Here is a 14,801-nt window from a genome sequence, read left to right on the forward strand (position 1 = left end):
GGGAGCCATGTGAACTTCTACAACAATACATATAGCGAAATTTCGTATGGATTCACAATATGTTAAAAAATCGCCATTCGCGTAATTTAAAAAACGAAATTTTGCGCTGGTATTCAGTCTAATATTTATCTATAGCTAACGTGGTGCAATGCTTTCACTGCGCATTACACTCATTGTTCAATGTGTGACTGAAGACATTGCATTCCGTATGGAGTGCTGATGTAGAATAGTTAGTGGTTAGTGGATGCCCACAGGAGACACACACACACACACACACACACACACACACACACACACACAAACACACACACACACACAGAGAGAGAGAGAGAGAGAGAGAGAGAGAGAGAGAGAGAGAGAGAGAGAGAGGGGGGGGGGGAGGAGAAGGAAGCTAGAACGGGCGCTGGAGATATAGAATTCATGGTTTTCAACTAAATTCTTCATATTTCGAGCGATTATCGTCTGCGACCATACTAAATCGCAGCTTTAGCAATGCGGAGAGCTATAGCAATAGTGTCGTTTTTTTAAGTTTATTTCTGTTAAACCACTTTAAGAATATTAATTTCGAATTTGTCCTGATTATTTTTGTTACTAGCTGTCAACATTTTCTCAATCGTTCTCATATTTTTCTCTTTCAAATTTTAAATTTTCAGTGACAACCTCACATTATTGGTGTAGGCCTTTGATAAAGATATTTCTTGTGAAAACCTTGTTAAATATCAGAATTTGATCATAAGAAGAATGCGATGTGAGATCTTTGATTAAAAATGAAGATACTCCTTTTCATATTTAATGATACGTAATTATGAACGTCGCATGTACTAATGAAATATTATTTTAGCATCAAAGTAATCGACGTAAAATCATTGGTGGGTACCTATAATCGTTTAAGGTACAATAAGTTTTGGGTAATTCTGGTCAAATTTACCTTTATATGTTATCAAGCTACATAAGAGACGGTAATTTTAGAATATTGCCTCCTCTCTGATAAATTTATATAAACATGAAGGTGAGTGATCACCACTTCATTAGTCCACGATTCATCACATGGAGTGTGGATAAGGCTAACTTTCATAAAGAAGGCCAGTCAATGGTTTGAGTACCACACCTCCAGAAAACAAGTCCAGTTGTTAAAACACTGGTCACGTCATTTAATTTTAAGAAGGAAGCCTTTCATTTAAGGACGTTAACACCTGTTGAACACTTACGTCTTCGGGCCTCCGAATATTTTTAGTTCTATGATGCTTGTTGCGAAAGAAAAGTGGCGTCTCTATGGCTACAATGCAGAACTTTCATACACTTGGTAACACAGGGCGACTTACTCAAGAAACGATTTCCGTGATAAGTGAACAATGTCGTCGCGTGTGTTGTGCAGCAGGTGCCAGTGGCATTGTTTCCTGCCACCAGCACGCATCCTCATCCGGGGAGAGCGGCTTCAGGTGTCGTGTACCACAGTGTGCAATTAGAAGCACGAAATTGTCGATCAACGCTGGAGGGAGGTCAAGAATTTTAATGGCCGAGTAGCGACTTGGGGTATTTTCCGGGATGCCTCTACGAGCACTTGCAACGGGTAACACGGGCGCTAATTCCTTTTGCAGGTACTATTTAGTGCATGGAGGCCCCAGTCATCGTGGGTTGCAGTCAGGTGCTAACAGAGAGATAAATGCAATTACGCCTTTTGCGACCGCTCCTTCCCCAGCAGGCCGTAAAATCTCTGCAGTGCTACTTTAAACATCGTCTTCTGCTTCCTAGTCTTTCTATTCTGGAGTTTTTCGTATTGCGTCGTAATAACGCAGGCTCTGAGTTGTGAAGTAGACCATCACTGAACGTATACAAAGAAGAGCAGCCCTATCGGTCACAGGCTCGTTTGTTTGGTGGTAAAACAGAGCAGCATTGCTAGAAGAACTTAACTGGCGAATACAAAAAGGCGGCATACCTCAAGTGAAAAGCACCACAGAAAGTTTGAAAAGCCGGATATCTGGAAAACTGCGGATATTTTTCATACTTACGGGGACCCATCCCGCAGAGATCATCATCGTCAGGCATATACTGTTCACTGCTGGAAATAGACCTCTTCCAAACTTCTCCATACACTACAACTTGCATCCAAGTTTTTCCTGCTTGTTTCTTTAAGCAATCGGTATATTTTCCATCAGATAGTCCTCTTGGCGTTTTATTATCAAGGTTAATCCAATATTGAATCTCCTTAGTCCATCTCCAACCACTTCGTTTCGCTAAATGTCCGGTTTATCTGTTTCTTGTAAAACGCTCCTGCACCTTCAACTCCTGGATTTCCTATTATTCTTTTGTTTGTTTTTCTTCCCTTTCTTTTTAGGTCCTATATGGAGTTTTACGCTGCTCGTTTAGCGATCCACAATTTATTAATTGCTAGAGCGCTTAATGTCCAACATTCAGTTTCCCCAAACGAACCCTAACCCATAGAGATTGCCAATGTGTAACAAGACTGAACAACATCTCACAAGGAGGTGTAAGAACAGGCATTCTTTCCATGCTTAATCTGAGGATGGAACGGAAAGTAACCCTTATATATGATACAATAAGAAAATAATCTCTACCGCTTGCTTTAGTTTAATACGTGCTCGGACTTTCCGTGCAGTCGGGGGAAATCTTACTGGCAGCCACTCTTTGGCGAGCGATGCAAATTATTCCATCTATTGCTAAGAAGATTAACTAGAAAGTATCTATTGGCAGATATAGATCAATATTCTGCAGAGCTATGCATTTTTTAAATTCTCAACGTAGACAGCTCTTCGAGTAGACCCTTGATAGAGGGGCGGACGGAAGCATAATCGGGAATCTTTTTGATTTTCCGACATTTCCTTTACAACCAAGAGAAACCTACCAAAGTCCTTGATGAAAAACGAGGGATGGGAAACATGCAGGGTGACAATTGTTGAACTATATGAAATAAAATCGTCATAACTTCTTAACGGTTTGCTTTAGAATGTTCAAACTGCACTGTTGGTCGCTGGGCGTGATGGGAATTAGCATACGCTGAATGGTTTTGTTTAGTTACGAAACCCACTTTCACTTGGACGGGCTCGTCAATAAGCAAAATTGGCTCATTTGGGGGACTGCGAATCGGCATTTCGCAATCGAGAAGTCTCTCTACCATCAACGGGTGACCGTGTGGTATGCAGTGTCCGTCACGGAATAATAGGTGCGATATTCCTTGATGGCACGATAATTACCGAATTGTACCAGAAGGTTTTGGAAGGTGATTTCATCCCTACTATCCCTGAACCTTATTTCGACAAGATGTGGTTCATGCAAGACGAAGCTCGACTCCATCGAAGCACGAGAGTGTTTGATGTCTGGAGGAACACTTTCGGGACCGCATTCTAGCTCTGGGGCCTCTATTGGCCGCCATATTCTCCGGATCTGAACACACCCTACTTCTTTTTGTGGAGCTTTATTAAAAACAAGATGTATACCAATAACCCCAAAACCATTGCTGAGCTGAAAGCAGCCATTCAGGAGCTCATCGACAGAATCCAAGTTCCAACATTGCCAGTGATGGCAGGCACATAGAATACGTCATAAGATAAATCCGAATATCCGTAGTGACGTTTACCTGTTGAACAATGTGTGTACAAGATGTAATTTGTAACTAATTTACCTTTTTTCATATAGTCCAATAACTACCACCCTGTGTTTAATTGAATTCTGGGAACATATGTCTCATACAATAATTATGAAAGCCTAGTGTACATGGAAGTGTATTTGCTTATGTGTAAGAAGAGTAAGCCTATGACATGCTCGACATATGCTGTGTACCGTTTTGGTTTCCTACTGACTCTTACAGTGATATTTTGTCAAATAGTCTTAACGGCGGTCTCGAACCTTATTTTGGCTACGAAACGGGGATGAACTTGTCAGTGGTCCCAGAACCAACGACAACGCTCTCTTGCTATGCAAACGCAATCAGAAAGGTTCCAAGATCTGGTCAATGGGCCGAAGAAATTACACCGCTAACAGCAAAGCTCCTGAACAGGACAGGCTGATCAGCTAAATTTAGGATGTCTTTGAGTGTCTTGCTATTAGAGATAAAACTAAATGCTCATCAGTATACTCAGTCTTTCTCCCAGCACTACGTTTAGCAGATGAAATTTTCCTGCCCATTCTTTTATGTTACTAATGAGATTTAATCACCTCTCCTTTCTTCTTACTCTTCTGTCTATCGTGGATGTTGGTTACCTCACTACGGACCTTTATTCAATGAATCGCAGTATTAACAAGTTGGCCTGCCCTTTGGAATCCTGTCCGCTGCTGTTAGGTTATCTAAGCAAGATATTCTTCTTCGCCCTTTGCGTCTTGTATCGTCCATCTTCCTGCCAGTTGTCAACTGTAGCAGCAAAATATATTTGGTGCTCCTCCGTAAAATAGGTAAGCAATTTTTCTTTTTTTAAACGTTGCTAACATCGCACGCTGTTTGTGTATTCTTCGCAATACTTCGGTGTTGGTTAACTTTGCTGTCCGCGGCATTTAAAAGGCGCCGATCTTATGTGCTTTTGGTGTATTTAGTGTCCGTACGTCAGAGCCTAACAGAAGCACAGGCAATATACACCATCTTACAAATCGATCTCTAAGTTTTTGAGTCTAGGTCCGTGCTTGCGAGAATTTTCGTGAATGTCATGAAAGAGAAATTTTACGATCTCTATGCGACATTTACCACCACGCTTGATCACCACACTTTACATAGCTAAGTTCCAAGGTATTTAAAATTGTCTACTATTTCTGTTAAGCAGCCACTGAACAGTAGAGTGACATTTGCAGAGGAGTCGCGCTAGACCTAGACCTATATTTCTACCGTAATCTCCTGCTCTGTTGACGAGTTATTGAAGATCATTATCAGCAATGATCAGCAATCAGCATACCGAATATTGTTGATGAAGGCTCCATTAATCTTTAAGTCTTTTCTATACTGTCAGTTGGTTCCTGAAACTTACTTTCTGAGTAAAAAGTGTAAAACAGGGGCTACTTATCATATACTTGCCTGACTCCTCTACGGATGTTAACCATGTCGGTGCACTCATTATTAAATTTAACTGTGCTGGCTGATTCCGTAACGGATAATTTACAGGCTGCGACATCTGGAGAGGACTGGGTGCTATTGTGAGCAACAATGTCGGTTTCCGGGTGAGCGAAAGACTGCAGCTGTTCTCCAGCCAGAAGATAAACAATTGGGTTCCAATAGTCTGGCTAACACATGATGACCTGTCAAGAATGGGTTGATATAAGTTATAGAGCAAGTGACGCATCAACAGAACATTGCTGCAAAGCCTTGAAATCACAAGGAGATGTATTATTTAAGTTATGATGCGGTCCACCATTTCTTCAACTTTTCTATTAATTATTTTTTCTCGTCCGTACACTTAATTCACGGAAGATCCTAGTAACTTTTCAGCTATTTGAGATGGTATCTCTATTGCCCTATGCCTTGCTAAGTATTTGTGATTATTATAGCAGACCTACTCATTATTCTAGTAATTCTCCCTATAACTCACGCCTCCCTTGTTATTTCTAGTGTCTTCCTTTCGTAAACCTGCTTCTGTACGTTAAGGTGTACATCTTTCGGGAAACAGATATAAGCCAGACATGGGAATCAACTTTCCCACTTTTTATATCGTTTAGGGTGATTCATGGTCAGTGTTCATAAATTTCCTTATATAATTTTTCAAAGAATGAAGATTAAAGTACAGCACGAATTCAACATAGGTTTCTTGCAAAAATTTTGATTGTTTAATTGGACAAGGATGGGGCAGAGAGGAACCATCAGTCATCCGCATGATGTACTTAGGAAATCCACTCGAAATATATAAAAGAATAGTCTTCCTGAGATGTAAAGCCATTATTCCTACACACGATCTCAGCATCTTCATTCATTAAATTGTCTTCGTCTGTCTTAGCATGTTCCTAGTATTTAGTATCTCCTGACAAATTACCATAAGAACAGAAAAGCCACTGTGATTACGTAGTAGTGCAAAGGCATCAGGACCAGATAAGATACCTGTAAGGTTCTAGAAAGATAGCACAGGTCATTCCCGTTTTCAAGAAGTGTCTTAGGACAGATGAACGTAATTGTAGGCCTATATCGTTGACATCAATTTGTTGTAAAATTGTGGAACATTTTTATGCTCGAGAATTACGACGTTTTTAGAAAACGAAAATCCCTTCTATAAAAATCAACATGCTTTCCTCCACGAGAGGACGCAAGTTAACTCCATGTTCCTTGATTTCAGAAGGACATTTGACACCGACTCGCACTGCTGCTTAATGAAAAACATACCAGCCTACCGAGTATCGGACCAGATTTGCCACTGGATTAAAGACTCCCTTGCAGATAGAAGTAGACACGTTTCTCTTAACGGAACAAAACAAAAAATGGTTCAAATGGTACTGAGCACTATGGGACTTAACTTCTAAGGTCATCAGCCCCCTAGAACTTAGAACTACTTAAACCTAACTAACCTAAGGATATCACACACATCCATGCTCGAGGCAGGATTCGAACCTGCGACCGTAGCAGTCACGCGGTTCCAGACTGTAGCCCCTAGAACCGCTCTGCCGCCCCGGCCGGTGGGACAAAACAGACGGATGTAAAGGTAATTTGCAGAGTACCCCAAAGAAGAGTGATAGGACGGTTACTGTTTACAGTGTACGTAAGTGATCTAGTAGAAAGCGTCGGAAGCTCTGTAAGACTCTTCACAGGTGATGCGGTTGTCTATAAGGAAGTACCAACCCCGTAAGCCAGTATAGACTTGAAAAATGACCTGCAAATGACTGATGAATGGCGCAGGCTGTGGCAGTTGATCCTGAACTTAAATACACTGATAAGCCATAACATTATGACCACCGCGACGTTGGATACCGCCATTTGGTGTTGCCTGCATGTGAAGAGGTAACAAAAGTATTATTGGAGCAGACAGAGACCTGCAGAAGGTATGGGCTTAAAATGTGGACATCCATTGAGGTAAGTGACTTTGACAAAGGATAGTTTATTAATACGCAGGGCCTGTGAAAGAGTATATCGAAAACGGTGAAGCTGGTCGAATGTTCACGTGGTGCTGTCGTGGGCACCTACGGAAAGAAGTGGAATGATAGTGAAACTATCACTAGGCGCTAAATGGTTGGACGTCCACGATTTTTCACTGAACGTGAACTTCGGAGGCTTGTCTGTTCTGTAAAGTAGGCTAGGTGGTGATCTGTTACATTTACCCAGAAAGAGAACGATGCTGGTGAATGCACAAGTGGTTTGGAGCACACCGTTCATCGTCCATTGTTGAACATGGAGCTCCGCGGCATATCACTCCTATGTGTTCACATTTTGACCCAACGACACCGTCAGTTACGATTTCTGTTGACACGGGACCAATGTGATTCGACCGTCGATCAATGGAACTGTGTCAGCTCTTTGTCTCCACAAACGCCCTCATCCAGGTGAAACGGCGGCTCGAAACGTGCAGCGCGCCACGGGCGCAGGCTGGCGGGAACAATATTATGCAATGGAAGACATTCTCAGTGCTTGCATGGGATTTGTGGTAGTAACAAAGTCACGCTGACAGCTGCGGACCGACTGCATCTCTCCATGCTTGATATCTTCCCCGACGGCGATCTCTTCTTTCAGCACTGTAATTGTCCGTTTCTCGGAGCCAGAACCGTGCTAACCTAGTTTAAGGAGCATTACAATGAACTCACGTTGATGTCTCCGAGACTGTTAATTCCATATTACTGAAGAAGGGAATATCGTGTCGATGTGTGTAACAGCTGACTGGCGGTGAAACAGACGATTTGGAAATGTCTGGGACAAGTCAAGGGGGAACCGGCTGTTGAGCGTTGAGTCCCGAGTCCCCGGGAATTCCTTCTGCCGCTTTCTTGGCAGACAGCTGCAGCGACGCGGCCTTCACGTCATTAAGAAACATTTTTTCCCCTCCACGGCGTGACACTCAGGTAGCCAGGGACGGAGCGTTCTAGAACCTTCCAGAGCTATGACAGCTGCACCGTAGGGGAGCACACTCGAATTCTACGATGTCGGGGACACCACCAACAATTTCAACACACACGTTACGTTCTTCCAACACAAAGACTCTTCCTTACGGAAAGAATATTGAAAGTGTGCAACATTTTGAAACTCAATGATTATAATTGGAAGTCCCTATGTACAGAAAAAACAGACGCCGGAAAAGCAGTAGCTAACTTCTGACATACTTCACGCTACCGAGGAAAAAAAAGAAAAAGAAAAATACAAAGTTTGAGATGTGAAGTCAAATGATTCAGCACTAGTAGTGGAGGGAAACCGACAAACAAATCGTTGGATGAGAGCAGTCTACTACTTCAAAAGTACTTCAAAACAACATCTTGAATGGGTAAATACACTCCTGGAAATTGAAATAAGAACACCGTGAATTCATTGTCCCAGGAAGGGAAAACTTTATTGACACATTCCTGGGGTCAGATACATCACATGATCACACTGACAGAACCACAGCCACATAGACACAGGCAATAGAGCATGCACAATGTCGGCTCTAGTACAGTGTATATCCACCTTTCGCAGCAATGCAGGCTGCTGGTCTCCCATGGAGACGATCGTAGAGATGCTGGATGTAGTCCTGTGGAACGACTTGCCATGCCATTTCCACCTGGAGCCTCAGTTGGACCAGCGTTCGTGCTGGACGTGCAGACCGCGTGAGACGACGCTTCATCCAGTCCCAAACATGCTCAATGGGGGACAGATCTGGAGATCTTGCTCGCCAGGGTAGTTGACTTACACCTTCTAGAGCACGTTGGGTGGCACGGGATACATGTGGACGTGCATTGTCCTGTTGGAACAGCAAGTTCCCTTGCCGGTCTAGGAATGGTAGAACGATGGGTTCGATGACGGTTTGTATGTAGCGTGCACTATTCAGTGTCCCCTCGACGATCACCAGAGGTGTACGGCCAGTGTAGGAGATCGCTCCCCACACCATGATGCCGGGTGTTGGCCCTGTGTGCCTCGGTCGTATGCAGTCCTGATTGTGGCGCTCACCTGCATGGCGCCAAACACGCATACGACCATCATTGGCACCAAGGCAGAAGCGACTCTCATCGCTGAAGACGACACGTCTCCATTCGTCCCTCCATTCACGCCTGTCGCGACACCACTGGAGGCGGGCTGCACGATGTTGGGGCGTGAGCGGATGACAGCCTAACGGTGTGCGGGACCGTAGTCCAGCTTCATGGAGACGGTTGCGAATGGTCCTCGCCGATACCCCAGGAGCAACAGTGTCCCTAATTTGCTGGGAAGTGGCGGTGCGGTCGCCTACGGCACTGCGTAGGATCCTACGGTCTTGGCGTGCATCCGTGCGTCGCTGCGGTCCGGTCCCAGGTCGAAGGGCACGTGCACCTTCCGCCGACCACTGGTGACAACATCGATGTACTGTGGAGACCTCACGCCCCACGTGTTGAGCAATTCGGCGGTACGTCCACCCGGCCTCCCGCATGCCCACTATACGCCCCGCTCAAAGTCCGTCAACTGCACATACGGTTCACGTCCACGCTGTCTCGGCATGCTACCAGTGTTAAAGACTGCGATGGAGCTCTGTATGCCACGGCAAACTGGCTGACACTGACGGCGGCGGTGCACAAATGCTGCCCAGCTAACGCCATTCGACGGCCAACACCGCGGTTCCTGGTGTGTCCACTGTGGCGTGCGTGTGATCATTGCTTGTACAGCCCTCTCGCAGTGTCCGGAGCAAGTATGGTGGGTCTGACACACCGGTGTCAATGTGTTCTTTTTTCCATTTCCAGGAGTGTACATTCATAGGAATGATATACGAGAGGGTGAGTCAATAGGCTCGTGTGAGTACAGCGCTAACTATGAATTTCCGTGATCCAAAAGGAAGAATATTATGATTCTCAGGATGATGCCATGTTTCTTAACTTCCAGAAAGTCTTCAAAAAGTGGTTCAAATGGCTCTAAGCACTATGGGACTTAATATCTGAGCTCATCAGTCCCCTAGACTTAGAACTACTTAAACCTAACTAACCTAACTGTGATATCACACACATCCATGCCCAAAGCAGGTTTCGAACCTGCGACCGTAGCAGCAGCGCGGTTCCGGATTGAAGCCCCTAGAACCGCTCGGCCACAGCGGCCGACAGAAAGTCTTCAATACAGTTCCAAATCTACGCCTAGGAAACAAAATACATGCTTGTGGGATATCTGAATAGAACTGCTATTTAAAACTTCCTTTCAAGCCGAATTATGTATGTGTCTTAACGGAGAGGCCTCGTAACAAGTAATGGTCATGTGCGGTATGCCTTAAAGTAGTGCGATAAGCTTGCTGCTCTTAACGATATCCAGTGTGTGTTACAATCAACAAACTGACACGAGTAAAGGGAAGCGGTAATAGAAGCAATAACGTTCGAGTAAACTTACTGTCCGATCGGAAGTATCTGGACACCCCTATGGGTCCACAGCACGTGGTTGTGCGGTAGCGTTCTCGCTTCCCACGCCCAGATTTCCGGGTTCGATACCCGGCGGGGTCAGGGATTTTCTCTGCCTCTTGATGACTGGGTGTTGTGTGATGTTCTTAGGTTAGTTAGGTTTAAGTAGTTCTAAGTTCTAGGGGACTGATGACCATAGATGTTGAGTCCCATAGTGTTCAGAGCCATTTGAACCATTTTTTAACACCCCTATGCAATGTGGAATTTACCATTAGATCTCACAAGAGGCAGGCCCGCCCATATAAAGAAGGTGGGGAATGTTGTCAGTACAGATGCAGTAACAGCCGAATTTGTCGGTCAGACCTTATTTGCAGATAAGAGAGCATTTTACTTCATTTCTAATTTTCTGTTTCATATACGTGAGAAGACTGTATCAGCGCTGCAGTATGTACAGAGTAAGGGTCAAAACAGACTACTCTGACGTGACGTCAGACATGAAGCGATATTCACATTGGCATGATATATAGCAACATGAAACAACTACTTCTTGTGCATTGAATTTCCCGACAGTTTGTTTTGAACCTGCAATCATGAATGTACTCCGTGTTTTTAACATGCTAGAAGAAGAAGAAGAAGAAGAAGAAATGGCTGCTCTGTGTATTGCATCCATTTGCTGGTCTAGAGAATGGGTGCACGCTATCAATATGGGGCGAAGCGAATTCGGGGAGTTCCAAAATTTAACTCTTCGACTAATAGAAGATGGAGAGCTGTTTAAGTGGTATTACAGAGTGACAAAAACTGAATTCTGCCTAACTGGTCCGACAATAGAGAAACGCTCCACTCAACTCAGCGAAAGCATTCCGACTGAGATACGACTTGCAGTTTGCTTGAGGTAAGTGCTAACACATTTTTTTATTGTATATCTGGGAAGGCAAAAAATTATCACAGTGACATTTTGGAACTGTTATTGATTTTCTTTTCACAAAGTGAGTTTTGTTATACATCTGAAAATTAATTACAAATTAGTAAAGTTTTCTTGCGGTTTCTCTCGCCAAGTGAAGGAGAACGTGGAGTCCGTTGAGCAGAGCAAGCTGTGTTTATTTTTCTTAGGAGATGGTGTTGAGGAAGATTGATAGAATGATGATGGATTTTTATTAAGAGTGCTGTGGTAACTAGGTTCACCTGAAATGAGCTCCCACATGCAGCTTGCAACGCTGCCCCCCCCCCCCCCCAAAACAACGTTGCTCTCGTGCATCTTGTTACCTGATGCAACGGGTGCTCTTTGAAGAAGTACTTAGAAGCGCAAACGTTGGTTGTCTTTCACAACTGTAACCATTTTTGTACGGATGACAATAAACGTTTTTTTTTTCGACATAAGGCCTTAAAGACTCTTTGCTGTAGGTTCAGTGAAAGTAGCTGGAGAATCTGACACATTGGCTGTGGGATTGTCGATGGCCTCCGCCATTGTAGTGATTTTGTATAGCCTGAATGTAAGCATACCGTACTTCACTCCAATTGTCTCTACATTCATTACATAGAACAGAGAAATGAGTTTGGAATTCCAGGCTAGTCTATAGTTATCTATCAGTTATTCACTTATTCTCCTTTGGTGCCCAAAGACAATAAAAGGTCGACTAGTTGCCAAAGAACAGCATAAAGAGTAATACATCAATAATCGGCCTTTCTTTCACTGTTCGTAGGTACTTGGCAACTGGAAATTCTTACAGAACATTGGGTTTTTCTTTCCGCATTGGATTTTCAATTATTGGACAAATAGTTACAGAATGTTGCGAGGTAATTTGTAAAACTCTGAAATCGATTTACTTGCCAGAACCAAACAAATACGAATGGAAACAGATTGCCAAGGATTATGATGAGAAGTGGAATTATCCACACTGCATAGGAACTTTGGACTGAAAGCACGTTCATATTCGAAGTCCAGCTGGTGCTGGTTCACTGTACTATAACTGCAAAGGCACATATTGCATTGTTTTATTGGCTTTGGTAGATGCAAATTACAAATTCACGCATGTTGACGTTGGAGCTTACGGCAAAAGTAGCGCTGGAGGAACTTTTGAGTGATCTGAGATTGGGAAAAGATTTAAAAGCAACAAACACGCCACAAGACAAAGAGCTACTACCACCAATGCAGAAGTTTCCTTATGTAACTGATGTAGATGGAGCCTTCCTTCTTAAAACCTATTTGATGCGCCCATACAGTAAAGCAGCCATTAAAAAAGTGACGAAGAGAGGGTATACAACTACCGTCATCCAGTAGCTTGACGGACTGTAGCAAATGCGTTCGTATTACTACCCGGGCACTGGAGAATATTTCTAAACCCTACTGAAACTAAACCAGGAACTGATTTAACTTCCACCTGCCTACAAAACACGCTTCGGAATACATCAACCAATATTTCCTCTTTCGAGGAACAAATGTAAATGGAAAGTGAACACATTCATGGTGTAGCCAACCACAAACTCATTCGTAGAAATTTCGTGAGAGAAGCGGCTTTCACCAGAGATAAGTTCAAAAAGTACTTCGTTTCTGATCATGGTCTAGCAAGTTGTCCTTTACAATGACACTCCATTCGCAAAGGTAGAGTTTCTCCGTGACGTGCCCAGTATTATTTATTTAATGGGTGCATTCGTAATAACCGACCATTTTAAATTCAATATAACTTAGTTTCAATTCCAATTTTGAGTGTTATATTTAGTTATAAATTCATATAAACTAATTTATATAATAAATATCTGTTATATTCATGTCTGGTTTTATTTGATATTGATTAATACTTTTTTCTATCAAAATCAAATATAACGCCTATTGAAGTATTATAAATTGTAAAAAAAGAACAAACTAATAAAATATATGGAAAAAATAACTGTCTTCACTAACCCGAACCGGCCGAGGTGGCCGATCGGTTCTAGGCACTACAGTCTCGAACCGCACTGCTGCTACGGTCCCAGGTTCGAATGCTGCTTCGGGCATGTATGTGTGTGATGTACTTAGGTTTGTTAGGCTTAAGTAGTTCTAAGTTCTAGGGGACTGGTGACCTCAGAAGTTAAGTCTCATAGTGGTCAGAGTCATTTTAACCACTTACCCAAAATGCCGAGTTTTTCTTCTATTTCGTCCCAAGCCTCTTTTCTTGAATGCTGTTTACAATATTCCAGGTCTGTAGGGTCATACAGCACCGGATTTGACTCAACGTACTCAGTCAACATCTCCATCTTCAAATAATAACTGGAAACGGTAAGGAGAAACCAGTTGACTCTTCTGACGGCCTCCCAATACTGACGAAAAATCTAGATCTTTTGATATTCTTCCCACGCGTCATAAGGCGTGTTGCGTCAGATTGCATCTTCTGGCGCATTCCCTCGTCACGTCAGCTCAATATAAACATACTCTCACAAAACACTGTATTGCATTTTTATATGAATCGCATTATAATGTGAGCCCACGTAACTCCCACGCCACTCCCACGTCACGTCAGTGTAGTCTGTATTCACGTTAAGGAGCGAGCGGTAGGTTCCGACGATGGCTAGCAGTGGCGGTTGGCCATCTGGTGGTTTCAGAGGCAGTGGGGTGAGGTGCCGATGCAGAAATGGCTCGTGACACCAGCAAAGAGATATGTAGGGAAAGTACATTTATTCTGTCGCGAATCAAGAAATTGTTAATAATAAATATTTTCTGACAAAAGTTGCATTTTGCCACTCAGACATTAGGAGGAGTATGTCGGACATAAATATTATTTTCCAGTAATTTTATAATGTCAGGAAACGTTAATATTGATAAGTAAGTGAATAACTTTTGCATTCCCAAGATTTACGGCCTTATACGAACGATACCGATTCTATGCTCAAGTTACAGACAGTCGTCGATACGATGCCTTTCGATCTAGTCATGCGGTAGACATTGCTCTTGTACCGCTAATAGTTAACTTATAATCACTGTGTACAAGTTCAATTTACAGTGTTTCTTAAATAAATGTACCATAATGGCGTCCTGTGTAAAAATTATTTGCACAAAGAAACTTCTTCACACTTCGTTACATAAAACATAGGCAGTAATATTGCACTTTTAGAGCCCGACGGCGCTGTTACTACCCTGCAAGGGGATATAAAGCTACGAGAACATCACCACATTACAAGTAGGAAGAATTGCTACGTGGCAGCTTACCAAGTCAGTTGAACGAAGGACTGGCTTCATTATCGCAAAACTCAGATGGGAAGCGTGGCCAGTTACACAAATGTATGACCCTTATACTAAAGCCTGTAGAGTCATCGACTAAACTGAAACACTTCTGGAGGTTTAATGCTAGGGGGGGATCTTGCAAAAGCTCATAGGCAGT

This window comes from Schistocerca gregaria, chromosome 3 (assembly GCF_023897955.1).
Source record: "Schistocerca gregaria isolate iqSchGreg1 chromosome 3, iqSchGreg1.2, whole genome shotgun sequence".
Lineage (NCBI taxonomy): Eukaryota > Metazoa > Arthropoda > Insecta > Orthoptera > Acrididae > Schistocerca > Schistocerca gregaria.